This window comes from Macrobrachium rosenbergii, chromosome 14, assembly GCF_040412425.1.
Source record: "Macrobrachium rosenbergii isolate ZJJX-2024 chromosome 14, ASM4041242v1, whole genome shotgun sequence".
Lineage (NCBI taxonomy): Eukaryota > Metazoa > Arthropoda > Malacostraca > Decapoda > Palaemonidae > Macrobrachium > Macrobrachium rosenbergii.
In genome coordinates this window covers 8,750,303-8,776,127 of record NC_089754.1, presented here as the reverse complement: position 1 = coordinate 8,776,127, position 25,825 = coordinate 8,750,303, and the positions used below count along the sequence as shown (strand labels likewise).

Sequence of the window (25,825 nt, the reverse complement as noted above, 5' to 3'; positions counted from 1 at the left end):
ATAAAACAAATTTTAAATATTTCTCTATGACGAGCTCGACCTGAGGGCATGTTTGTCACCGGAGAAGCTACCACTTTTCGTTATTCTTGATTTGCAGAGTTTGTAGAAAGGCTTATAGGTCAGTTTGTGCCTCCGATGGAATGATGATGTGGACGTTTTGCCCTTAGGGGATTGATCTCAGATTCAGAATTACAGAAAGAATGATGGAGATTATTTTCTGTTTTTCTCTGGGCTAGCCCATATCAAAGGAACACGCCCGTAATTAGTGATATACTTGAAAGTTTGCCACAAATTTCACATGTGACATATCTAAAACAAACTAAAAGCAAGTTGATATTGGCGTGATGTGTTCATATCCAGCACACGAGCAAATAGTCATGAACTGGCAACCGTTCTTCGGCAGGTAAAGAGTCCCCTAATTGTCGTTGCCTCGTTGCCCTGTTCAGCGACGGCCAACCAGCCTCAGTTGGCTGCAGACAGCAGACCGACGTGGACTGTTACCCGCTCCGACAGCGAACTTCCTTCAATGGAATCTGTTTTTGTGTACAGTTAGAATTGGGTATCTCGCACATTATGCAACACTTATTCATTGTGAAATACAGTTGTCACGTTGATGTTTATTTATTATCAGAATAATAAACTAATTACAGAATTCTCAGACAAGAAGGAGAAAATATATTGAAACTGAAAGTGATTGAGTGAGCAAATTTCATACTATACGTGGTGAAAATCGTTGTCCTGGATTTTGCGTCATTTATAGTTTGAAGAATATTTTCCGCGGTGATCGTCGACTTGGATAAAAAGGTATGTCTTACATTTTAATTGAATATCTGTATTACTGATTTCTAAGTGTTTACATCTGAAGACAATGTACTGACGTTCCTAGCCTGGTACCGACCGCATTTCAGTCAGTGATTACTAACGAATATAAATGCATGTGTGCGTGAGCGCGTGTTAACGAAATTGTTCATAAAATGTAACGTTATGGTAAGATATTAAATTTCAAGAGATGTTTTAGAGCGTCCGGAACAAATTATTACGTACCGTGAGTTTTTAAATATTGTATTTCAGTACGTGTTTATTTTTAAAATGGTGTTCCAGTGTTATTATAATTTTAATTATCTATTGCATTTGCAACATTTTTATTCAGAGTCACTTAGATTTAGTAACAAATACATTACGCGTTCACACACACACACATACATACACACACACACATTATATATATATATATATATATATATATATATACATACACACACACACACATTATATATATATATATATATATATATATATATATATATATATATATATATATATATATATATATATATATATATATATATATATATATATATATATATATATATTACCATGCGCCTTCTGCCCTTCTTAACAGGTGGTACCAGAAAAGTGTAGCCTTTCGATTTCTTAGCAATTTTACGGCTGATATTGATCCTGACATTCATACCCTTACCCAGGTGGGTGAACTGAGAAGGGGGGGAGGGGGAGGTCGGTTAGCCTGGGAGCATACGACGTATCTAGCAGTCTCTAGCCGTCGCTGCACCACTTATCTACCTCTCTTCTGATTGCATCTCATATATATACAATATATATATATATATATATATATATATATATATATATATATATATATATATATATATATATATATATATATATATATATATATATATATTGTGTGATGTAGGCCCATGTTTGTTGGAAGAGAATGTGAATGGTGGAATGGCTGATGTTTATGGATGTTAATTTGAGCAAGTGGAGAAGGTTGCTTACGAGTTTAAAAGGCTTTTTAAGAGGAGAATCATCAAAGTGAAAATTAACATGGAAATCCAGATAATTGAATGGAAAGCAGGATGACCTGAATGGAAATAGATGACATTTATAATTAGAGTAACTGTTACAGGTAATACTATAGATGTGTAGAATGACCGGGGGAGATGAAGCGAAGAGTTTGCACGACTGAGAATAGAATGGGCTCCGCAGAAGCCGTTGAATTGAAGAAACTCGAAAGCGAAATAATCGTTCTTTATATGAGATATTCTAGTTTAGATTCAGGTTTATTTGTGTTAAGGATTGTTGTTGAATGTAAGAAAAAAATACGGAAACTGTTGAAATTACTTTTATTAAAAAAAAATTGCTCAAACTCATGTGGTCCTTTTGAAATAAAGGTTATAGAAATTTGCTATGCAGTTTATATATCTTTCATTGATCGTCAGTATACTAATAATTTTTTCCGTAAAGAAAACCACCACTTTGAACCGGTTTTCCTAGAAGGTAGCTGAAAGAAACCACAAATAGTCTTACATTGTGCAAATCTGCGGTCTCACCACGTAAAAGAGAACAAAGGGAGTACCTACCATAGGTTAGTAGACTGCAGAAGAATAGATGGATGGGATCAAGTATTTTATTAAGAATAAAGTTATGACGTGTTAACGAAAGGAGATAATAACCTAAATAAACAGGGTGAAGTTGAAATTGTCTTCACTGCGAGTTCACGGGTAGATCAGTTTGTGCTCAACTCGAATGTTAATGCTGGGACTCCAAGCCCGTTCACCCGCCGTTGTAGTTCCCTTTTGATGACGAATTTACTTGCAGCTTAAGAAATGTCAGTAGCACTATTTGCTCATTTATTGTGGTAATAATACAATCGTGTCGATTTTCATCGAGATAAGGAAGAGTAGGTCGATGTGGAACCTCAAAGGAGGTTATTTTGTCTTTTCTGAATGCAGGCACGACTGGACTTCTAGAAGTTTTGCTCGACTGTTGATCAAGCATGGAGATCCAATACGCCTTTTCATATGCTGAGTCACCTGCCATTTTGAACTTGACCTTATTTGAAATTTCTGTTCTTTAACTTTAGTCTGATCATATGTGAGAAGTACTTTGTTTTTTCTTCATAAAGTGTTTACACCATATATTGAACACTCGTCTGTTATAGAGTGCAACATGATAGATTTTAAGCATTAAGCTTTTATGCGATTTTGAAACGAGATTTTAGTGTAAAATTTGCTTGGAATAAGATCTGATAAGATATAACCAGTGGAGATGTATTTTCAAAAAGGGTGTCATAGATTTTCACTTTAGAAATTCTCATTAAAGGTTTTTGTTAAGATATATCAGTGGTGCATGTACTTATTTATTTAAACGGATTTCCACTCCATAATATTGTAGGCTTCTTGGTTGACAATCTTCTCTCAACGTAATTACCATTAATATACCATATAGAGTAGAAACGTAAAATTTAAATGTTTGAAAATAATAAAAACATAAGTTCAAACTCGTGGTTGATTGACAGGCTTACGCACACACACATACACACACATATGTGTGTGTGTATCTGTGTGCGTGTTTTATATAATCGCGATGAGCATGTTCCCACGGTGAATATTTATTTCTTACATTTTATGAAAGGTTTTATTCGTGATTTGTATGACTTTCGATAGTAATTTGTGCTAAAACGATAAACCATTCTCCTGGTCTTGAGAATGGTTGAGCTTTAGCCCGACTTGTTTCGTGAGCTGTCCCAACATTAAGTTATTACAGGCCCTTGTACAGCCTAAGCCGATTACCTGGCCCATGCGTGTAATCAAGTATTAGCTTTTGGGGGATAATCAGGTACCTGGTTAGCTTTTGACTTGAGTGACCGCCGATGCGGTCTGTTTTGTTGGATATTTTGACTTCATTAAAAGTAGAGCCTCCGATAACTTGCTGATCATATCTAGTGGCAAATCTCTTGCTCAAAAGAAACAAAAATATATTTAAAAAAAAGGGACATGGGGAATTTAGAATATTAAGGGAGGTTGGGAAAACAGGGTGGAAAAGAGAAGCAATGGGAAACTTCCAAAACCTACAGTTAGGAAGGAAACAACTGGTTGAGGACGAAGTTGTACGTCCACTGCGAGTACTTTATGAAAAGCAAAACTTCCTTGGTACCCCAAGCCTGTTCTACGGCTGTTACATCCTTTCCTTTGTGATGAACTTGCTTGTATCTTTAAAAAATGTCAATAATATTATTTGCCCCATTGTATGTGGGTCGAACATCGCAGTCTTTGAAGCCCAAGGAAAGGACTGATAGCGTATTTTTATTTCGGAGAGGCAGCCCTCAGGTGTAAAGAAGGGATAAAAATTTTCCGTTTTTTAATATCATTGTGAACAACAGCCATTACAGCTGATTTGCCGTTTGTGCGAATGTCCTCGGCGTTAAGAAGAATTGCATTTACTCCGAAAATGAAGCAGTTAATACAACATAAAACGAAACGATTATCTGCTCCGGTACTCTGATCTGCATGTCTGCATTTTGCTCTTCAAACGGCGTCGTTCTCAATGGTAATTTCTAAAATTTGTTGCAGGCGTCTTTGTGGAGTGGATGCCTGGCTTATCACCTACCAACTCATTCCCTCCAGCCCTTCGTAATTCCCCCCCATTGCTCCCTTCCCCACGCCTCACATCCCTAGACACCCCCTCGTCCCTCTCCTCTGAGTCATATATAGGATCAAAGTGGCTAGATCACTTCCATAAGAGGATTTGGTGGTATTGGGAGATGCAAATCTCTCTCTCTCTCTCTCTCTCTCTCTCTCTCTCTCTCTCTCTCTCTCGACGTGTCACAAGAACTTTAAACACTGAAAATGAAATTAAGTTCCCGTTTCCTATAAACTATTTCTGAACCTGTTTGATCGGTAACCGATTTTTTTTTTAAATCGTGCCAATATTCTCGCATAATTTCCTCGGACTCACATAGTGTAGACGTGATGGGGTTTCTTTGTGAAATTCGGCACATTTCTTAGATGGTTTAGCCTCGTATGATGCATGGACAAAAGGTTTCCCATTCTCATAAGGATTTTAAGTGTGATTACGTGGTTTTATTCATCGTTAAAGTCACTAAATAGTATAATAATTCTACAATGACGCTAGGTAATTGATGTGTCGTCTACAATGTTGTCATTAACAAGAAGAATTGGAGTGAAAGTGATTGAGGATAAGGCAGATATAAGTGAGTTGAAGAAAGAGGTCCCCCTTATACGTCAAGGGGAGACACTAGGTGAGGTGAAGGTGAAAGTGCTTCCATTACACAGTTTTGGCTGGCGCTCAAATCAAGCTGCTCTTACTTGACATCAAGAACGAAAGAGAGATCAAGGGTTTGAAAGACAGCAATGTTGCCCTTGTATTTGGTCTGACCTGTCCGTGACGCTGTTAAGGAACATTCAAATGACTCGCGACTTAGAACGGTTTGTATATGATCAATTATTTCATCAGTGTTTAGTCTTGACTGATGGTGACTCAGTACAGTATCTCTGAGTAATCCCTTAGCATACCAGTACGTGCGCTTATGGGTGTGTAGCGTTTTGTATTCGTACCCGTACGCAGGTACGTATGCACGTAATAATTGATGTGTGCGCCTGGTCTTTCTTATGCTTATACGTAGCACTGTTTCCAGTGCTCGTAAATGTGTTTTTTATTGTGGACGTAGGATGGTTAATAAGCACTTGACAAGATAGGGAAATGGTCGCCCTACAGATCCACTGGGACTGGATTTAACAATAAAACGTAATCGCTTGAAACATGGGTCCTATTAATTAGTTGCTTCCTTACTGTCGTTTGCATTCATTTTTACAAGAGCACAATAGCGCCTCATTTTGCAGTAGGTCAGCTTTTGTTTGTGCCATATTTGTGAGCCAGGTTTAGCAGTAAATCAATAAATCAGATTCCCCGTAGGCGAGTAATATGCACTGTAGGCATTACTTAAGGTTCTTTGCAGCGTGCCTTCGGCCCCTAGCTGCAACCTCTATCGTTCTTTTTACTGTACCTCCTTTCATATTATCTTTCTTCCATCTTACTTTCCACCCTCTCCTAACAATTGATTCATAGTGCAACTGGAGGTTTTCCTCCTGTTAAACCTTTCAAACTTTCTACTGTCAGTTTCGTTTCAGCGCTGAATGACATCATAGGTCCCAGTGCTTGGCCTTTGACTTAAATTCTATATTCAGTTCAATAAATCAATTTGGCAAAGGTATAGATTTTGCAGTCGTGTTCTAATGTCAAGTATTAGGAGATGGTTAATTCATTTTTATGAAAATATTTTGAGTTCAGCTGCTAATGGGCGGGGGGCGATTGGGTGTACGTAGTGAAATGGATGATAAATGTCTGTTTCGTTATAATGGGATCTTTTCTCATTATATTCCACCCTCGAACATTCATTAGACCTCGGCGTCAGGTTACACATACATCTAGGTAGAAGATTTGCGCGTCCTGCGTGCTGATTTCAACAACGAGGAAATCTGAAACGGGATTGGACTTCTAAAGCTTGTTTTAAAGAGAAAGAAACGTATGATGAACTGTGCAGTGGGATCGTTTGGGAGATAAGAGGACTTTCCCCTTTGACCGCAGATGACTTCAGTGATTAGCAAAAATGTTTTCAGACTGAGGTTCCTTCTCTGCAGTTATCGTTTCCTTAATTTTTAAGGAAACAGTTGTTCTCTTCTCTTATTCTTTCTTCTATCTTAGACCAAAATCTGACATTTATGATTCACTGCGTGCTTATATTCAGCAGTTTAGCAAAATAAATGGCAATCCAGGCCTTGATGGAATACCGAATATTAGAGCTGAAACCTCCCTATCAAGCCCAGATAATATAATCAAGATCTCTATATCAAACTCAAATATTAGAACCGAACCTATATTTTCAGATACATGTTAGGACAGAATCCTCCCTAACAAGGTCAAACACTAGCGACAGAATCTCAGATAAGTTCAGTATTAAATGGAACCTTCCTTACTGAGGTCTAATATTAGAACCAAAACCTTGTAACATCTATTAGGATCGAGACGTCTTCGCCAGGTTCAAATGTTATGACAGAAACCTTCTTACCAAGTGACATTTATCAGAACGCCTTACTAAGTTCAAGATTTCGTGTATATTCCTTGCAGCCATCAGCGCTCAGAGAACCTTGAGCGAATGTTCGAACAGGTCTTCGGCGTCAACTGCCAGCAGGGTTAAGGTTCGTACGCAGCCCTATTATTGATTATTGTAACTCCGTCGTTCTCTCGTCGATATTGTTGCTGGGGAGAGAGAGAGGGAGAGGTATTTTCCCCCTTTTCATTTTCCTTTGTTATTCATTTTTCCTCGCGTACTGAACTCCCTTTCCTGGGAGATGATTAAATCTTTGAATGTTTAATGCGACTCCTAGGCTATCGTCTCTGTTGTTGAAAAGAATTTTTTTTTTTTTGTATTTTGTATTTTCGTGTTTTTGCTGTTGTAATTGTCGCTGTTTGTACATTTGGATAGTAAGCTGTATAAAGACGAAATTATCAGGAAGTAAATTTAACAGCTACATTTAGTTGTTAGCAGTTCAGCCATTTCACAGACTTTTGTACACACACACACGCACGCACGCACGCACACACACACACATATATATATATATATATATATATATATATATATATATATATATGTAGCCTATATATATATATGTCTATGCTTGTGTGTATATGTGTGTGGGGATTGTGCGTGTGTTTGTGACCTACACAATGTGGTGTATCCCACGATTAGAACTCGAAAATGAAGGCTTGTACTAGAAGACTAAACATGACAAAAGAGGAGCCATTGTCAGCTTAGGTTAATAAAATTTCCCTGACCAATCAGAGGTGCATCTCGTTTTCTATGTTGACAGACATGATCTCACTATTCTGCTTTTAATGTCATGGACAGTTAACTGTCTACGCCTTAAACTAGAATTGAACGGCATTTTTATCCAGGGAAAGGACAGCCAGGATGATTTCAGCTTATAACATTCGCCTGCGGAAGCCCAAAATGTAGATCGATAAAGGTTATGCGTCGCCCTGTTTACGTTACTTCAGCGCATGATTCTGTAACGTGACGCTTTTCCCTCTTCGTTGTGTACTCTTTCCATCGGCCGTTGCCATGGTAACTATTATCATGGATAGACTTTCCCGATTTGATGTTGCTGCTTCTTCTTATCATTATTGTAAAAAGGAGAGGTAGACCAGTATCCACGATTATTGATAATGAGAGCTGAATGGCTGCCCAAAATCCTCTGTAAAACTTGTAATGTACTTCAACAACAAATTTATATTGTACAACTTTGTAAGGTAACTGTATTACTGCAGAATGTGATACTGTAAGCCTTCTGGTGCTTTCCGGAATACCTTGTCGGAACGAAGACAGTTCTTGTATATTGCCGGTATTCTTTTTCTTTTCCAGAATAATTTGCGAACAGAAGTACGATGCACCGGTAAAGAACCCTGTCCGTGTATCGCATGTTCCCCTGAACTCATTGAACCAATTGACGCATTTGTTTCTCAGTGCCAAAAGGTAAACTGCTATTTTTTTGTATCGAGCTTGATAACCAGAAATTTTCATGACATAGCATAAACGAGGAGAGTAATCTGAATGCCATTCTTGATGTATGTCTTGTGTCCTTCGTCTGCAACACCTGCAGGAGTGATTGTATCCAGTCACTGGGGATTCCTCATATTACCCAACCGAAAGGACGGCTTTTTTGGTTTTCTATAAAGAAAACTATTGTGTCGTCTTTGTCTGTCCGCCCTCAGGTCTAAAAACTACCGAGGCTATATGGCTGCGAATTGGTATGTTGATCGTCCACCCTCCAATCATCAAACATACCAAATTGCAGCCCTATGGCCTCAGTAGTTTTTTTTATATATTTAAAGTTAAATTTAGCCATACTGGTGCGTCTGGCAACGATTTAGAACAGGCTACCACCTGGCCGTGGTTAAAGTTTCGGGCCGCGGCTCATACAGCATTATACCGAGACCACAGAAAGGTAGATCTATTTTCGGTGGCCTTGATTATACGCTGTAGCAGCTGTACAGAAAACTCGATTGCGTCGAGGAGACTTCGGCGCATTTTTTACTTGTTTATGTTGTCTCTTGGTAGAGAGAGTGACAGACGGACAAGCAAACGAATGGTAATCAAGCCAGATATCTTGAAAACAAATTGCTGGTTCAATCGAGGAAACTCTGCAAGGTTTCAGAGCTGGCGTAATATGACCAGGACAAAGCCCTCTTGGCTTTCAGACCTGGGAACACTGTTCTATTGGACCGAAATTACTGCTACATCCGTGGCCTCTAGCTAATCCTTGGCTGTTGACTTTTCTAGGGGAGTAGAATGTCGAAGAGAGGGAGAGGGAAGAGAAAGAGCGCGCGCACTCGAGAGTTCTTATTTTGTTATTCAGTAGTTTAATTCTTGAGCCTTCAGGTGTGTTTGCTTATCAAAGTGAATTCTTAATGGTTTCTCAAGGTTCAGTTCCTCCCGTGATTATAATGTGCATCCGTTCATGTACAGTATATTGCTGGAGTTTTTTCTCAGGTCCTTTTATTTGTAAGAAAATCTCGGCAACTTTATTGTTCTCTGCAGGGTAGGGGCTGTGTTGTTGGTTCCAGCGTCATAAAGATACAAGAAATGAATAAAATGAATAAAATCATATTTGCAGTTCAGCTGAGTTTGTATACGTAAGAGAGTCCAACCAAAAACAGACCGTATTTAACCGGACTCGGTAAATAGAAATAGCGTTAATGCAATTGCTTTCCTTATTAGTGACAGAGAACGCCTTTTGCAGGATTAAAGACCACTTTGAAGGACTGTAGAAGAGGAGAAGGAAGTCCCAGGGCTATTCTATATAAACTGTAAGGAATATGGTGATGCTTTTTGCGTGAATGAGGCAGAGCCGGTGGCGCAGATCTCAGCAGTCTGAAAAGCGTTGTCCGAACTGGTATTCGAGAAAAAGAAGAGATATACTGTATGTGAAACGAGCCTCGAGTTACTGTGAAGTGTTGCTGTTTTTAATGTCACTAGACATGCAAAGGGAATAGCTTCATCGGACAGCATTGCATGTGACTTTGTTGCCTCTCCAGAATCGAATGGCTCGCCCACACCAGTGGTTCTCAACCTTTTTTTGGCCCATGCACCCTTACACCACATGTCAGAATGTCATTCTCCCCCCCCAACCCTTTTCCAAAATTGTGTGCCTCCAAAGGTGCATTCCAAATAATATGCGACAAAGCTAGCATGACCTCTCAGTAGTGCCGACCGATGCACACTGCTTTTTGTGTGGTCCTAGAACCTGTTTGAGCCTGCCAATCTGTGGTAACAGTTCCCCCCCTGAAACTCTTAAATTCCCCCCTGGCTGAGAACCACTGGCCTAGAAAAAATCTATCGAGACTAGTAGTTACCATGGGATATTCAGTCTCCCTTTTGGTCGAACCATCCGCTGTATTTCCTCTAGTTAACCAAGAAAACTGTTTAAAATACGTCTTCTGTACACCCAACACGTCTGCTACTAGGACTGTTCTTTAACTATACCGGAATAAAGAGTTATGTAAAATTCACCCTCATTAGGATTCCTTTTTTTTTCATACCCTTCAGCTAGTTATGCAGTAAGTGTGCATACAGTCTGGTCATGACAGCTGAGAGAACTTTTCTTTGGATTTAGAGTTAGATGCTCTGGATGAAGCAAAATAAAAAAGTATGCGTAATCGAGTCTTAACGGCTTCAAATGAAAAACATTAAATGGTTGAAGAATTATTGAGCGGGTTCAGGATACTGGACTGCTCAAGGTATCGTAGATACTGTCGCATGAAGTACCTGTATGTAGTTAGCCTTAAGTAAGTTGGTAGGCAAGATAAGCTATTGGGTAAGTTTTTCTGATCGAAGATAATCCGTCGTCCTTTATGTTTGTTTGGATGAATGCATGTCTGGTGTAAATTTTCATACCTATGACTTCTTTTTGGGGTGTTGGGTTGGAGGGAGGGGCACTGATTTAATTTAACCAAACTTTGCACTTTAAATCCCTGGATAAATCGAATTTCGTTCACAAGGAGGCGATGCTCCTTTGCTTTGCTATGGGAGATGATGAATTTGTGAAGATAGGGCGGCTTCATATAACAAGTTTTCCACCGAGCTGCCGTTCCACAGAAAAAAAAAAATCGTGAAACAAGGAAATCAGGTTCAAGCCACAACCCCTGGGGTCACATCAGCGGTCAAGACTTTTACACTGGAGACGTTAAGAACATGCACTCATACTCTTGTAGTGTAAATTCAAAATTGCCCAAGCCAAGGGTCCACATCACGGGGTCACTGTTTTCCATAGGAATATTTAGGAAAAATATGAGTCATATAGAGCTCAGGCTGTTTTGATTCCCATTAAGTCATATAATTCAGTTGTATACCTCGAGTTCCTCCTGGATCTCATCCCCGTAGGGGGCTAGTGCATGAGGTGCACTGTAGACCCCTAGCTGCAACCCCTTTTGTTCCTTTTACTGTACCTCCTTTCATATTCTCTTTCTTCCATCTTATTTTCCACCCTCCCCTAACAATTGATTCATAGTGCAACTGCGAGGTTTTCCTCCTGTTACACCTTTCAAACCTTTTACTTTTAATTTCCGTTTCAGCGCTGAATGACCTCATGGGTCCCAATGCTTGGCCTTTGGCTAAATTCTATATTCAATTCAATGCACTCCTGATCTCATCTCTCCCGTCGCATGAGGAACACCTCGCTCTTTCCTCCCGGGGAGAGCCCAAGGTCTTGGGGCGAGAGGTGTTTTTAACCAAATGCAAATGAAAAGACCCAACATTCCATGGGATGGGGGCCTTGGATTGCTCTGTATGGTGAGGGTGTGTGTTTGTGTACGCGTGTGGCTCGTGTTTACATCTCTATCATGAGATAAGTGCTTTTGTGTCAGAAAAGAAATGTTTGGGTGATGGAGAGAATAATTATATCGGTCGCCCACCATTGCACAATACTTCGTGTTTTTCCGCTCTCGTTTTAGCCTCGGGATTTTTTCATTTGTGCTTTTGATTTCCTTTGTTTTGTCCTTGTTATCACGTCACGTTTTGTGTGAGATTTTTCGTATTCTTTCTTGAATTTCACACTGAATAACTTCTTCAGGTTTGAGAATGGAGCTTCAAACTTGGCCAGAAAAAAAAAAAATAATAAAACCATAACGTCCGAACGAAAGTTCTAAAGCGCCATCTAAGATATATTTTACACTTCTGACCAAGAGAAACCTTTGAATGAATTGATATTATTTTTATTTGTTGGTCTGGGTGTCAGCATAGTGTACCTGGGTTAATAGATTTCCTTGAATCTGAATACTATTTCTGTTGGGGGGGGCAGGATTTTCTTTGGGTCATTTGAAGCTTTACACTTTTTTGAACGAGAATTGATTCATAGTAATTATATTATAACCCAGAGTCTGCATAAGCGACATCGAGACCGTAGATCGTGTTTTTGCTTCACGTTTGTTATATCAGGGATTGACTCTCACAGTGCAGTTCAGTATTTTTTTTGTTTGTTTTATTTGGCGTTTAATTATTGATTTATTCATAAAATGATCTTTCATTTCCTTCTGTTATTTTTCAGTAAATATCTGTGTAAAGTAAAATGATAGCATAAGAAAATCTTGGACGGTGAATTGGCTTATTTGGAGACATTATGGGGACGTGAGGTGGAGATTTGAACGTCATAATAAAAACGAAGTCTGAATCTGTGATTAGAGATTTTCGTGTTTTTCGCTACATATGACTTCTCTGTTGTTGAGGACTTCGTTCGTTGGTCTATCGAGATCATAATTTATGTAATTCTCTCTCTCTCTCTCTCTCTCCTCCCCCTCCCCCTCCCAACCCCATTCCTTCCTGTCTTCATTTTATGTCGTAACTTAAAATATTATCAGCTGGATGTTTTCTTTCGGCATTTAGTGATGCCATGCCACCAATAAGGACATCAGAAAGTGATGTTGTTGCAAGGGCCAGCGGCATCTTTTCGCGAATATATATTTTAGTTCGAACTTAATACTCACCTAAGCTAAGGGAAAAAGTCTTAATTTTACGTATGTTTTGCTAGTGATAAAACTGTTAGTCTTCCAAAAAAGTGGTTAAATAACAGTTTGTCCCTAGAATTTTGTTATGCATTGCAACTACGAGCACTGCTTAAAGCTTCTCTTGTACTGACAGGGTAAGCTAGACAGACTTCCAGTGTCAAGAAAGGTTAAAGTTAAGTATAGTTTAGTTTAACCAGACCACTGAGCTGATTAACAGCTCTCCTAGGGCTGGCCCGAAGGATTAGACTTATTTTACGTGGCTAAGAACCAATTGGTTACCTAACAACGGGACCTACAGCTTATTGTGGACTCCGAACCACATTATACCGAGAAATGAATTTCTATCACCAGAAATAAATTCCTCTAATTCTTCACTGGCCGGCCGGAGATTCGAACGCCGGCCCTGCAGAGTGCTAGCCGAGAACGATATCGACCAGTCCAGCAAAAAAGGTGATGTCGATCTTTGGCTGCTAGTGACAAAAGTGAGGAACCTCAGTTTTGCCGCCATTGCCGTCGACTTAGTGTCAGCTTTGTCAGTAGGATGCAAAAAGACACCAGAAAACCTTTGACTGTACCTTTAATCATAAATAGCGCAGATCATTATTTGGAATAACTTGCAGCATTAATGTTTATTCCGCACTCGTTGAATCAACAATGTCAGTAATAGTGCATAACATTCAAAGTAATAACTGACGGTATATATATGTGTGTGTGTTGTGTGTGTTTATGTATGTATGTAGATTATATGTATATATATAAAATATATATACATATATATATATATAGATAGATAGATATACAGCATATTTATATACACATACATACTGTATACGTACACAATTGTAATATGTGTGACGTAAGAAGTATTGGAAAGGGTGAGAAATGAAGAGATAAGTAAACTGTTAAAAAGAACGAAGGATTATAGGCTGGTGAACGCAGTATAATTTGGAAGTGTCTGGAGGGAAGAGGAGAAGAAAATCCAGAATGTGCTGGTGGGTAGACGATGAAAGAAGTACAGATGTGGAGGTGTATGAGGAGGTATCTAATGTGGAAGATTTTTGCGAACTTAGTAGAGATTGCTGTGTTCATTCACTTTGGAACCGCACCCTGTTAAGGGAAACGTGTGTGAGAGAGAGAGAGGCTTCCGCAGACGTAGTAGAGATTGCTGTGTTTATTCACTTTGGAACGACACCTTGTTAAGGGAAACGTGTGTGTGTGGGAGAGAGAAAGAGAGAGAGAGAGGCTTCCGCTGCACGAGTTAGGCTACTTGCCTTCTTCAACCCCACCTTGTGACCGGAAGTTGGAGGTGGTAGGGGGATATGTCAAACTACACCTGGCTACCCATCTGCCGTCGTCTCTCTCTCTCTCTCCCTCTCTCCCTCTCTCTGAATATGCCGTCATTTATCGCAATAGGTAAAGATGTAATTTTAAGTTGAATATGACCATTACATTATAACATTGTACCCTAAAGACAGCAAATGCTAAGTCAGTTTAGTTAAATTTTCTTTGTATTTCATGAGAGCTGGAGCTATCATAAAAGAACTTGCCCAGTACGCTCAAGGAATCGGGAAACTCATTCATTCTCTCACATGCGCACATTTTCAGTGGCCTTTAGCCAGTACCTCTATGTCTCGTCTGTCTGAGCGCTGGCGTTTCTCTCTCTCTCTCTCTCTCTCTCTCTCTGTCATGCGCGCTGTGGTCGTTCTCCGACACGTGCTTTGTGCAGAGGACCAATCAGTCAGCACGTGGACGCCCAGTCATCTAAGGTTGCTTCGTCAACGGTCATTGCGAGTCTGCGATCCCCGGGCCATATACATATCCTGCCGCTGCCCTTCGGCGAATTGCAACGTATTTGAGCAAAACTTGAGGAAAATTCGAAGATCTCCCGGCAAGCAGCAGTGCTAGAATCACTTTCAGTTGTTCGATGGCTGAAGTGGAAAAATCTAGCATTTGAAATGTCACAACTGCAAATTAACGCGTAGTTAATGGATAATTACAGTTTACAACGGTTAACTTGATGTATAAAAGAAAATCGAAGATTAGAAGTAATTTTTTTTTATATTTTAACTATGAGGGACAGAAGCACAATGAAACTGTTGTCGATTTTAATTTCTCCCCTCTTTTTCTACTTTTATTATTATATTATTGCAGCAGCAGTATTCGGAAATTATCTTGAAGTTTGTCTTAATTCTTATCAAATGTCAAAAGTAATCTAAAGTATCAACTTATGGTGGTTACTAATGCGCTCAATTTGATCTAAAAACTGACATATTTACAAAGAGACTGGCAGTAAAAACTGAGCTTATTTACTATTGTAACAAAAACAGCAGAAGGAACAAATAATAATAATAATAATAATAATAATAATAATAATAATAATAATAATAATAATAATGTAGACAACACAATGGTTTACTTGTAATTCAGTGTAAAGTGCCATGTTAAAAACGATAAGAAAATATTTTTAATATTCAACTTCAGCATTCTTGAATTATAATTATCAGCATAACTTCTCAATAGGTACCTACTGTACTGCAATGCATAAAACAATGTAGATTTGTATGTATAGTTGACAGTCCTCAATATTAATACTTCTAATTTGTCTAAAAATCTTCTAGTCTTTAAGGGTAAGTTGTCATTGTCTTTATCCTGATGTGTCTTTGGAGAGATAAAGACAGAAATTCCTCTTCATAAATTACTATTGTTGTTTTAATCATACTAGTTAAACGGAACGTAGATCTTCCATGCGTTAAATATATAATGTATTTTGAATTGTTATTGTTAATAGATTCAAAGGACTTAATCTAGAATACGAACGGTTGACTTTTGAAAATCTTAGATATTTTCCCATTTAAAGTTGTAATAATTGCTAAAACTGGGATTTCTTTCAAGGTATCTGTTAAAGGACGGATATCAGAAGTGCTGGTGATATGGGCGTGGTGACGTTGAGAGCAGGTGTGGGCAAAGCCGGTGTGGGCGGGTTCAAGACGTGACGTGTGGGAGTCAGCTGGGGTGAGGGAGATGGAACCCAAACCAGGCTGAGGACGGGCGATGCGGGAGATTTAAATGAGAACCTTTTAACGGTCGCTTCACGCAGACGGCCGGAGTCAGTTCGACTTTGATTTCCTTATCTTTACTTTCAATTTGTTTTCCAAGCGATTCGACTTAATCTGCGTTTTTGCAATATTTAGGAAATTGTTCAAGGCTGTCAAAATCGGTCCAACTTTGTATCGATTAGCTGCAACTGCAGCTGATTTTCAAGCCGTCCTCACCGCCTCCCTGCGCGCGTACGCACGGGCACATAAATCATTTTTACAGTGAACTGTCACGTCAGAGTTTTTCGGAAAAAGGTCGCAGCGCGCAGCCTTCAGCCAGCAAGGCCACAGTTTCCATTCCGTACACTGGGGCGCCAGTTTTTCCGTGATCTGCGTCTTGGTGGACTAACGTCGAGTAAATATCCCGTCGTAGCAAAGCCCGTTAAAAAAGAAACTAGAGAGATCCTGTAAGACATAGCAGAGACAATATCTACATAACTTTTACCGCTAATATTCATTCGTGTGCTCTATTTGAAGAAGGGGGGGAACGCTTGTCTCATGCAATAACTTTTGTGGATTTTTTGGTATTAGAGCAAAACAAGCCGAGGCACTTTTTCTTCGGTATTATTTTCAATGTATATATTTTAAACACTTAATCTTATATTTTGAATTATCATAAAGTGACTCGTGAGTTCTTGAGATATATATTTCTAATATCACATGCTTCGTTGTTGGTATTTTTTTTTTAAAGAGATGGCTGGAGTTGTGCTTTAATTTTCAAGATGTAAAGGTAAATGTTTGTCAAAGACCAAACGCTTTTCAAGAGAAATCTTTCTTCGTGGTGTGCTTTTGAATTATTATTTTTTTTATAACAGTAGTCAATTGTAAATGAATCCTAATGTATAAATATGCATTTATATTTATTTTAAGTGAAGCTAGAGATCGGTGAGTCAGTTTACTTGAATACAGTCAAACATTTGACATTATTTTTATTGGGTAATAACGTATCATATGAATGTATGCATATGCACACACACACACACACATATCTGGTCGTTTGCCTTTCCAGAATATGGTAAGCATCTCATATTAGATGATATGGAGGCCTTTATAAATGAACGTTGTTTGATATACATTGACCAATACCCGACGTCCGCGGGTGTAGACCCGCATCCAGGATATGAGTCACCATTTCTAGGTAGATACCTGGTGGGGTCCAGGGCTTTCTCGGAAGGGCCAAATGAATTCGTGAATACGGGCCCCTTGCATCACCTCAGTGGAGGAACTAACAGGAAGAGTGTTATTCTTTCTACCGGGGAAGGGCGGAGGGAGGTCGGCAGGAGGAATACAGGCTGTCACGGTAAAGGTCCTGTCTTAGGTCAGTTGGCGTAGGTAGAAGGAATTGCAATATTTGTTTAATCTGTATGAAAGAAGTATAGATTGGAATATATAATATATATACACAGATTATATATATATATATATATACATAATGTATGTATGTATGTACAGTATATATACATACATATATATATTATATATACATACATACTTACATACATACATACATACATATCAGTGAGGGAACAGTATTGAAGTTTATCAGAAAAGTTCACATTTGATACCAAGAAGTCACATTTTTTAATGATAAGATTTAAGATAAGCTTACACTATGGCCAAAGTCCGTATTGGCTCTACGAACCTTCACCTCTTATTAGAGAATAGAGGAATCCTCATTCAGATGTTCAGAAAACTAGAAAAAAAAAAAAATTAATGCCGTCCTGCAGCTTTTCCCACAATTTGCATATTTAAAAAGAATTATGGTTTGCGCATACCGCCATACGCGAACATGTGACCATTTGTACCAGTTGCTAAGTCTCTGTTTATGCAAGAGGAATTTCCTCTCCCTCTCTTTTTTTCTCTCTCTCTCTTGACTGATTATTATTGCCTACCTTCGAATATCCTTTTGTCCAACTCCCGCTGCTCCCAGCTGCTGTGCACAGCGCCGGAAATACCCGGTGTTGGGCAACACGTGAGACCAAACGGCTGTCATGTCCCTCCTAAGATTTTTTGGCTTTCAGGTTTTTAATTGATGCAGGAGTAATAGCGCTCTCTATGTGTTTTATATTGCGTATAATATACTGTATATATATATATATATATATATATATATATATATATATATATATATATGTGTGTGTGTGTGTGTGTGTGTGTTTGTGTGTATATGTACATATATATATATACATATGTAAATATATGTGCATTTATATATATAATATATATATATATATATATATATATATATATATATATATATATATATATGTGTGTGTGTGTGTGTGTGTGTGTATTCTGCAGTTAAATCAGAGGTGGACAAGGCATTAGGAAAGTAAATTAAAAATGGTTAATGTACATTTTGCAGTCTTATTAACATGACCGATTTGTCTGTCAAACTTAGGCGATGTAAAAAGAAACCGTCGATAAGCGACGACGCCCTGACTACATTGCGTTTTATTTCCTGGTTTTGCTCGTCGATTGGAAAGAACCAAGTCATTAATAAAAATGGATGAAAAAAGTAAAACAAAAAGACAAAACGAACGAAAAAACAGGTGAGGAGACTGAAGGGTGGTAGGAGCGGGATGTTGGTTTTGGGAGAGCGGATCAATTTGTGGATCAGAAAGGCCTGGTTTTAGGGACCTCGTTGGTGGGTGTGGTTGGTGAGGTTTTAGGACAATAGCCCTTGACAAGAGGGGAAACTGAAGCACACAGGCTATTGTAGAAAACGTTGGAAGGGCTGGCTTTGCGTATTACTTCACTGGGATAACTTAAAAAGTATTTAAGGTTGAAATAAACTTGTGCCATGGTAATGACTCAAGATACGAACTCAAGTAAAATGCTTTAGTTAAAATTAATATTACCGACAACTGTGAGTTATATTGAAAGATGAGTACTCAGTTGATTTAGAAGAAAACTCTGAAGCAGATTTTGCTACCTTTACTTCGCTTTTCATTCACTCTCTTATAAGTATTGCAAACCTTGATGCCCAGTTTATTTCGAATGATTCATTTGGTATTTGTTGGTTACAGTTACTATGATCTTCGACCATATCATGGTAATATGTTATATTTTAATGTAATGTAATATCAGAGAAAAAATAATCTTGATTATAATTATCACATAACAGCAGTCATACTATTCCTACCCGACTACAAATACGCCTAAACAATTGTAAACAAACGTGTCAGATAAATTCGTTTTATTGCCGTTCGAGTTACTCTTTCCAACACAACTTAGTTAAGCTCTCAACCTCGTCCAATTTATTTTCCGTTCTGGATCTTTTCTAGTTGTACCCTTTTATTTTTCGTCAAGTCCTTAATCTTTACATTGATGAGTTGCTTTTCACCCTGGTTATAATTCTTCCTGTTACCTATAAAGAGTGTTACATACATCATGAGTTATCTGCCTGTGAACATTAAATCCCTGTAGAGGGTTAGTGCCCTCAGTTCTTTGCAGCGTGCTTTCGGTCTCTAGCTGCAACCCCTTTCGTTCCTTTTACCGTACCTCCTTTCATATTCTCTTTCTTTCATCTTACTTTCCACCCTCTCCTAACAATTGATTCATAGTGCAACTGCGAGGTTTTCCTCTTGTTACACCTTTCAAACCTTTTTACTGTCAGTTTCCTTGTCAGCGCTGAATGACCTCACAGGTCACAGTGCTTTGCCTTTGACCTAAATTCTATACTCATTCAGTTCAACCTGTGAACATTAAGACATTTTTTTTTTTTTAATTTATAGTCTTAACATTTTCTTGATGCAATACGTTTATTTCATACATCTCCAAATTGGTCTTGGTAAGTATTTTCTTTAGTTTTGGATCGATATAGAGGGACAGATTTTAACACACAACAGTCAAATCAGATACACTGCTTATCACAGCAATGATGACCAAATACATAAAGGTAGGGAACACTAATTCGAAATAATCTCTCTCTCTCTCTCTCTCTCTCTCTCTCTCTCTCTCTCTCTCTCTCTCTCTCTCTCTTTGCGTGTTTGAGTGTGTATAATGCGAAGGATAAAACGTAAATTTAAATACTGCGTTTATATTGTGAATAGGTATGGACTCTCTCTCTCTCTCTCTCTCTCTCTCTCTCTCTCTGTATGCACAGAATATATGTATGTGACACACGTACTGTTTTTTATCACCTCTTATTGTCTCCAAATCGGACGTGACTATTTCTCGACAGAAGCAATCATGGCCTCTGTAGCCACTGTCGGTATCTTTCGACAAAAACTCAGAAGAGCGAGCGAGGCAAGGCCACTGTCTCCCAGCCGTTAATTTGTTCTGTCATAAATAAGGGAACATTGCATCGAGAGACTCCTAGGAATGTCCGCCATTGAGTAATTTAGAACGTGATGAGTCTGTGTTAGGTAGACTTTGTCTCAGAAATATTGATGTGATTTTGTGAACTTTCTGAGGGAATTGTCTCAAGAAAATGAGAGCATCAAACAAAGCCTAATTTTGTGGTCTTTCTCTGAGTCTGTTCAAGGGAAAAGAACGTGAAAGCTAAGCCGCAGTTTGTGTATTTTTTCTGGTATCTTTTAATAGAAAATGAGAGAAGCAAAGCCTAAGTTTGTAATCTTCCTTGGGTATGTATTCAAGAAAAATTAGGCCTGAGTTTGTTGCCTTTCTTGATTATTTAAGAGTGAAAGAAATTTCTGAAATTGTGAAAAATTTGGGGTTTTGCTTATGAAAAAATATCGTAAAAGCCAGGTGTAAGTGTGGGATCTTTCTTTCGTAACTGCGGAAGGATTTGGCGGATGTGTTGAAAGTAACGGTGTGGTTTGAGAGGTTGAGGACGTTAGGTGCCTCATTTAAGAGGGGCCCCTGCCTATTCAGTCATATCAAGATGAAATTACTTGTTCCTCGACAGTATTGCTTTCCGTGGTGAATGAAGCTGTAAACATTTAAATTATAAAGATACTTTTGAAACGATCTTTGCAAAGCACCGCTGTAATCTCTGTGCTTGATAAGTGATATTTATAACTACTTAGCTAATAACGCTGATTTTTTAAAATTTATTATTTGCATTCATTTCATCTGGTTAATGATCTGAAGTGATTCATTCTGGATCATGAAACAAAAAAGCTAAGAGATCCATGCGTTCACTGAGCAAGAGTCTGTGTTGGTAGAATTAGGGTTTGGTTGATGGAACAACTACTATTGTTATTGTTATTCAGATATTGGCATGCCATTCCATAAAAGCTTGCCCTCAAAATAATTTTTTCAGCATCTCTCCTGAAATACCTTGTCTTTGGCCTGAAGGCACCAAACGCAACTGCGTTACAGATTCTGAAATTTTGATCCAGGTTGCCGTGGCCATTTCTGTCTTACCTTGACAAATATTTTTGAGTTTATTAAGATCAGTTGTTTTAGCCAAAAGTGGTTATGCACTACGGATGTACAGATTCTTTTTTATTTTGTACGTTGTAAGAATTCATGCTTAATGAGAGCAGCAAAGCTCTCCGATAAAGCGGTTTTAAATAACATCCGTACTCTCAAATTTCGATTAGTCTTAGTAATGAAGAGTGATGTTTTTGTTTGTGTGCCATCGTATTTACTGTTTATACACAGTCTCCGAGTTCCTGGTAGGAACTACCATCATGAGAACGAACAATGACAGAAGAAGTAGTGAGAAGTAGTAGCGTTATGGAGCTGTTCATTTTCCCGAAATACATTGAAGTTATGCTGGAAAAGGTAGCGACAGAGAAAAAAGTTAGAATGTATTTATGCGAGTAAGAGGAGATAGATTCGTTAGCGGCCAGGTGCCACTCGTTTATTTGTACTGGTTGCTTGGTGCATGTCGCATACCGGAAGATTCTTGTCGGGTTCAAGTGTGACTTCATTTTATGAAGAACTCTCAAGGTCAGCCTTAGGCATACATACGTGTCTTTGAATGCAGATAGTAGGCCTTCGCACCTGGCGTCTGGATTTGCATTTGTATTGGTACGTGTGTCGGTTTTTATCCTGTTGTGTTAGTGTGCATTTGTTAATCCTGGCACGTGCATTGGTCTTGTGCGGATTGTTTCAATCTCATCTCTAGTTATTTATTTATTTTTGGACGCGTGTCGGTTAACGATATCGTATATTGGCATTTTTCGATCCTTCTAAAATCCCCCCTATTTAGTTTTCTGTCCGCCCTCAGATCTTAAAAACTACTGAGGCTAGAGGGCGGCAAATTGCTATGTTAATCATTCACCCTCCAATCATCAAGCGTACCAAATTGCAGCCCCCTAGCCTCAGTTTTTTACTTTATTTAAAGTTAAAGATAGTCATGATTATGCGTCTGATACCGCTATAGGAGCCAACAACACAGGCCACCACAGGGCCGTGGCTGAAAGTTTCACGGGCCGCGGCTGAGAGTTTCATGGGCCGTGGCTGAAAGTTTCGCACAGCATTATAGCCTACGCTGTGCAGAACACTCGATTGCGCCGAAGAAACTTCGGCGCATTTTTTACTTGTTTTTTCTTGTCCCTTTAGGCAAATCTATTCGTGTATGTTAGGTTCATCCTGGAGTTAGTGTGTTGATGGTTTTCGTGCTTCAAGATTTGGAATGATTTCAATTTCTCGCTTGATTATGTTGCGAACCCCTTCCGCGGATCTGCTCTTGATTGCGGCCTCTGGGTCTTTTCGTGGGTCCTTGCAGTGAGTTTTCCTTATTGATCTGTGCATTATCTTCTTTACTCCTTTTTGAGCTATTTCTTTTGAATGCCACACGGTTTTAGTGTGTGTTTCTTGATTCCGATATGTAGAGCAGTCTCCTCTTGTGACACTGTGTACGAAATAGAAAGAAAAAATGATACATAATGTTTGTGAATGAATTACATCATGGTGAATGGTCTTATTATGAGGATATGGGGGTTTTGCAAGTTTCATTAAGGCTTTGTTTCTGAGTTTTCGTCGATATTCTTTACTGAAGGACCGATTCGTAAAACACCACAGCTCAAGGGGAAATTTTTAGCTTTTCAAACAACGTGTGCCATGTCCTTTACAAGACTATAAGAGAATGTTCAGGCTAAGTTATACTTTCCTGCAATGCAGTTTGTTATCAACAATATATTAGGTGAGATTTTGCAATAAACTGATATTTCCTGTCCGTGACAGTTTTCAGTAAAGTAATAATTTTTCAATAAACTGATATTATTTAACAAATATATATCTTATAATCAATGGTATTTTACCATAAACTAGTATTATGCTGCTACCGATAATTTGGACGAAACTGATAGGGCGATATCCAAGAGATGAGAAAAGCAGTTGAAATATCCAAAGAAAATCTGAGCTGCCTTCCCATTGCTCTTGAAGAAAATATTTTTAGTAAAGATAAAATGTTTTAATGTTACCATCACAGATTAGTTAGCCTTCATATCAGACAATGAGATAGACGTATAGTTTGTCTTTTGTTCTCATTGCGAAATGAAGGGAACAAGAAAGTGTAAATTAAACCGTTATTGATAGAAAATGCTTTCATATTTCAGTGAGGAAAAACCTTTTTCCTGAATTCAGTGAGGTTAGATTATGACAGTGCTGATGATAATTAGCGACTAAGTTAGAATTAAACCGGATGTTAGCTGAATGAAAAGCTAAAAAGCGAAACAGTTCTGTCCGAAAGATTTATGGCTTTATACAATTTGTGATCAAAATATTTGTTATATTTGCGGTCAGTGTTCATTGTTTTATCGTAAGTGAACGTGAATACCTTCCGTTGAAAACTTTTTCCTCAAGTAAGGAAACATCTGGATTGATAAATATAAACGTAAAATAAAGGCTACCGATTTGTGCTAATTAGCATTCATGACGTGCCAACCTGAATGCGAATAGAGCCTGGTTTTGGATTTAAAGATTTCGGTTTGATGCTCTACAATCATGCAGATTATCATGTGTTTATGTATATAATATATACTAATGTTCATTTCAGTTTTCTGTAAAAGAAAATTATTCTGACGGCTTTGTCTGTCCGTCTGCACTTTTTCTGTCCGCCCTCAGATCTTAAAAACTATTGAGGCTAGAGGACTGCAAATTAGTATGTTGATCATCCACCCTCCAATCGTCAAACATGTCAGATTGCAGCCCTCTAGCCTCAGTAGTTTGTACTTTATTTAAGGTTAAAGTTAGCCATGATCGTACATCTGACACCGATATAGGTACCAGCAACACAGGCCACCACCGGGTCGTGGCTGAAAGTTTTATGGGCCGCGGCTAAAAGTTTTATCGGCCGTGGCTGAAGTTTTCATACAGCATTATACGTTGTACAGAAAAGTCGATTGAGCTGAAGAAACTTCGGCCCATTCTTTACTTGTGTACAGTTGGTGCCACTTTTCTTCATAGATTTTGGATGCTGTAGTGGAAGATAGGAAAGACCAATTTACCTTGCTTTTAGAAATAGTATAACAGTCATTATGTCGTAAAGTAGAAGGAGGAAAAACCAATTTACTTTGCTTTTAGGAACAGAGTATACCAATAATTTTGTCGTAAAGTAGAATGATAATTATAAATTGCAAAAGTAGAACTACGAGGATAGAAAACTACGGAGAAAGAAATAAAGACAAAAGGGGGACATAACGAAAAGAAACGGATGATTTAATCAAGGCGAATAAGGGGAGTATGGCAGATGACGAATGAAATAGAAGGCAGAAAAGAAAAGGCCATATCCCAGAAAGATGAAAAAGAACTTTCTCCAAAGCCCCATAGGGGGCTAGTGCCGTTAGTGCACCTCACGCGGTGCACTGTAGGCATTACTTATGGTTCTTTGCAGCGTGCCTTAGGCCCGTAGCTGCAACCCCTTTCGTTCCTTTTACTGTACTTCCTTTCACATTCTCTTCCATCTTACTTTCCACCCTCTCCTAACAGTTGATTCACAGCGCAACTGGGAGGTTTTCCTCCTGTTACATCTTTCAAACCTTTTACTGTCAGTTTCTCATAGGTCCCAGTGCTTGGCCTTTGGCCTAAATTCTATATTCATTTCTATTCAATTCAACTTTCTCCAAAGATTGGCTTCAGCGTGGCTTGCAAAACATCGTCCAGTCACCGAACGCGACAACATCCCTCTCGCGGGGAGTCAAATACCCAGTGGAGTCAGTCGGTCCTCTAACAGCAGTTGCCGGGATGCCTTTCGTCGTCCAGTTTTTATTTCCGCTGGGGATCTCGACGTGATTCTGATGTCCTGATTTATTGCCAAGGGACAACCGCCGCCCCTCTGGATGCGGATTTTGTTCCCTTATTCTTCTGTCGTTACTTTTAGTCTAGTTGCTATTATTCTGTTTATCAGTAACAAAGACTTACCTGTATTTAGTAGACGTCCATTCGTTTGTGAGAAAACTTGTTTCGTAATTATTTGACTTTATACATATTCAATGTATGACTGCAAGTTTTGAGTAGTAGTAGTAGTAGTAATAATAATAATAATAATAATAATAATAATAATAATAATAATAATAATAATAATAATAATAGTAATTGGCCACTTTGTCGGCGATTTTAAGAGTCATGTTTCTGGTGACTGTGAGACCCCTGATGCTGCTCCCACCTCTCTTTTATCCCAGATGACTGATGTTGCTATAGCAAGTAATAATAATAATAATAATAATAATAATAATAATAATAATAATAATAATAATAATAATAATAATAATAATAATTTAGTTGAAGGTATGGAATTATACGTTCCATGTCCTTAGTTAGAATTACATTTTGATGAATTATATAAATACCTGGTAAACAAAACTCCATGATTTAATCAACATAATGTTGTAGAATTCATTACATATTTGTGTAGAGGTGGAAGTACGTACTCATATGTGTATGTATACAGTATATATATATGTATATATAATATATTATAAGTA

General features: G+C 38.3%; 1 protein-coding gene across 1 annotated transcript in view; it reads left to right on the top strand.

The window, feature by feature from the left end:
• The first annotated feature begins 464 nt into the window (after positions 1-464).
• LOC136845713 (uncharacterized) overlaps positions 465-25,825 on the top strand; it is a 229,204-nt gene continuing 203,843 nt past the window's right edge. The window contains exon 1 of the mRNA XM_067115888.1: positions 465-804. The gene's annotated coding sequence lies outside the window, so the exon portion shown is untranslated. The remainder of the gene's footprint in view (positions 805-25,825) is intronic.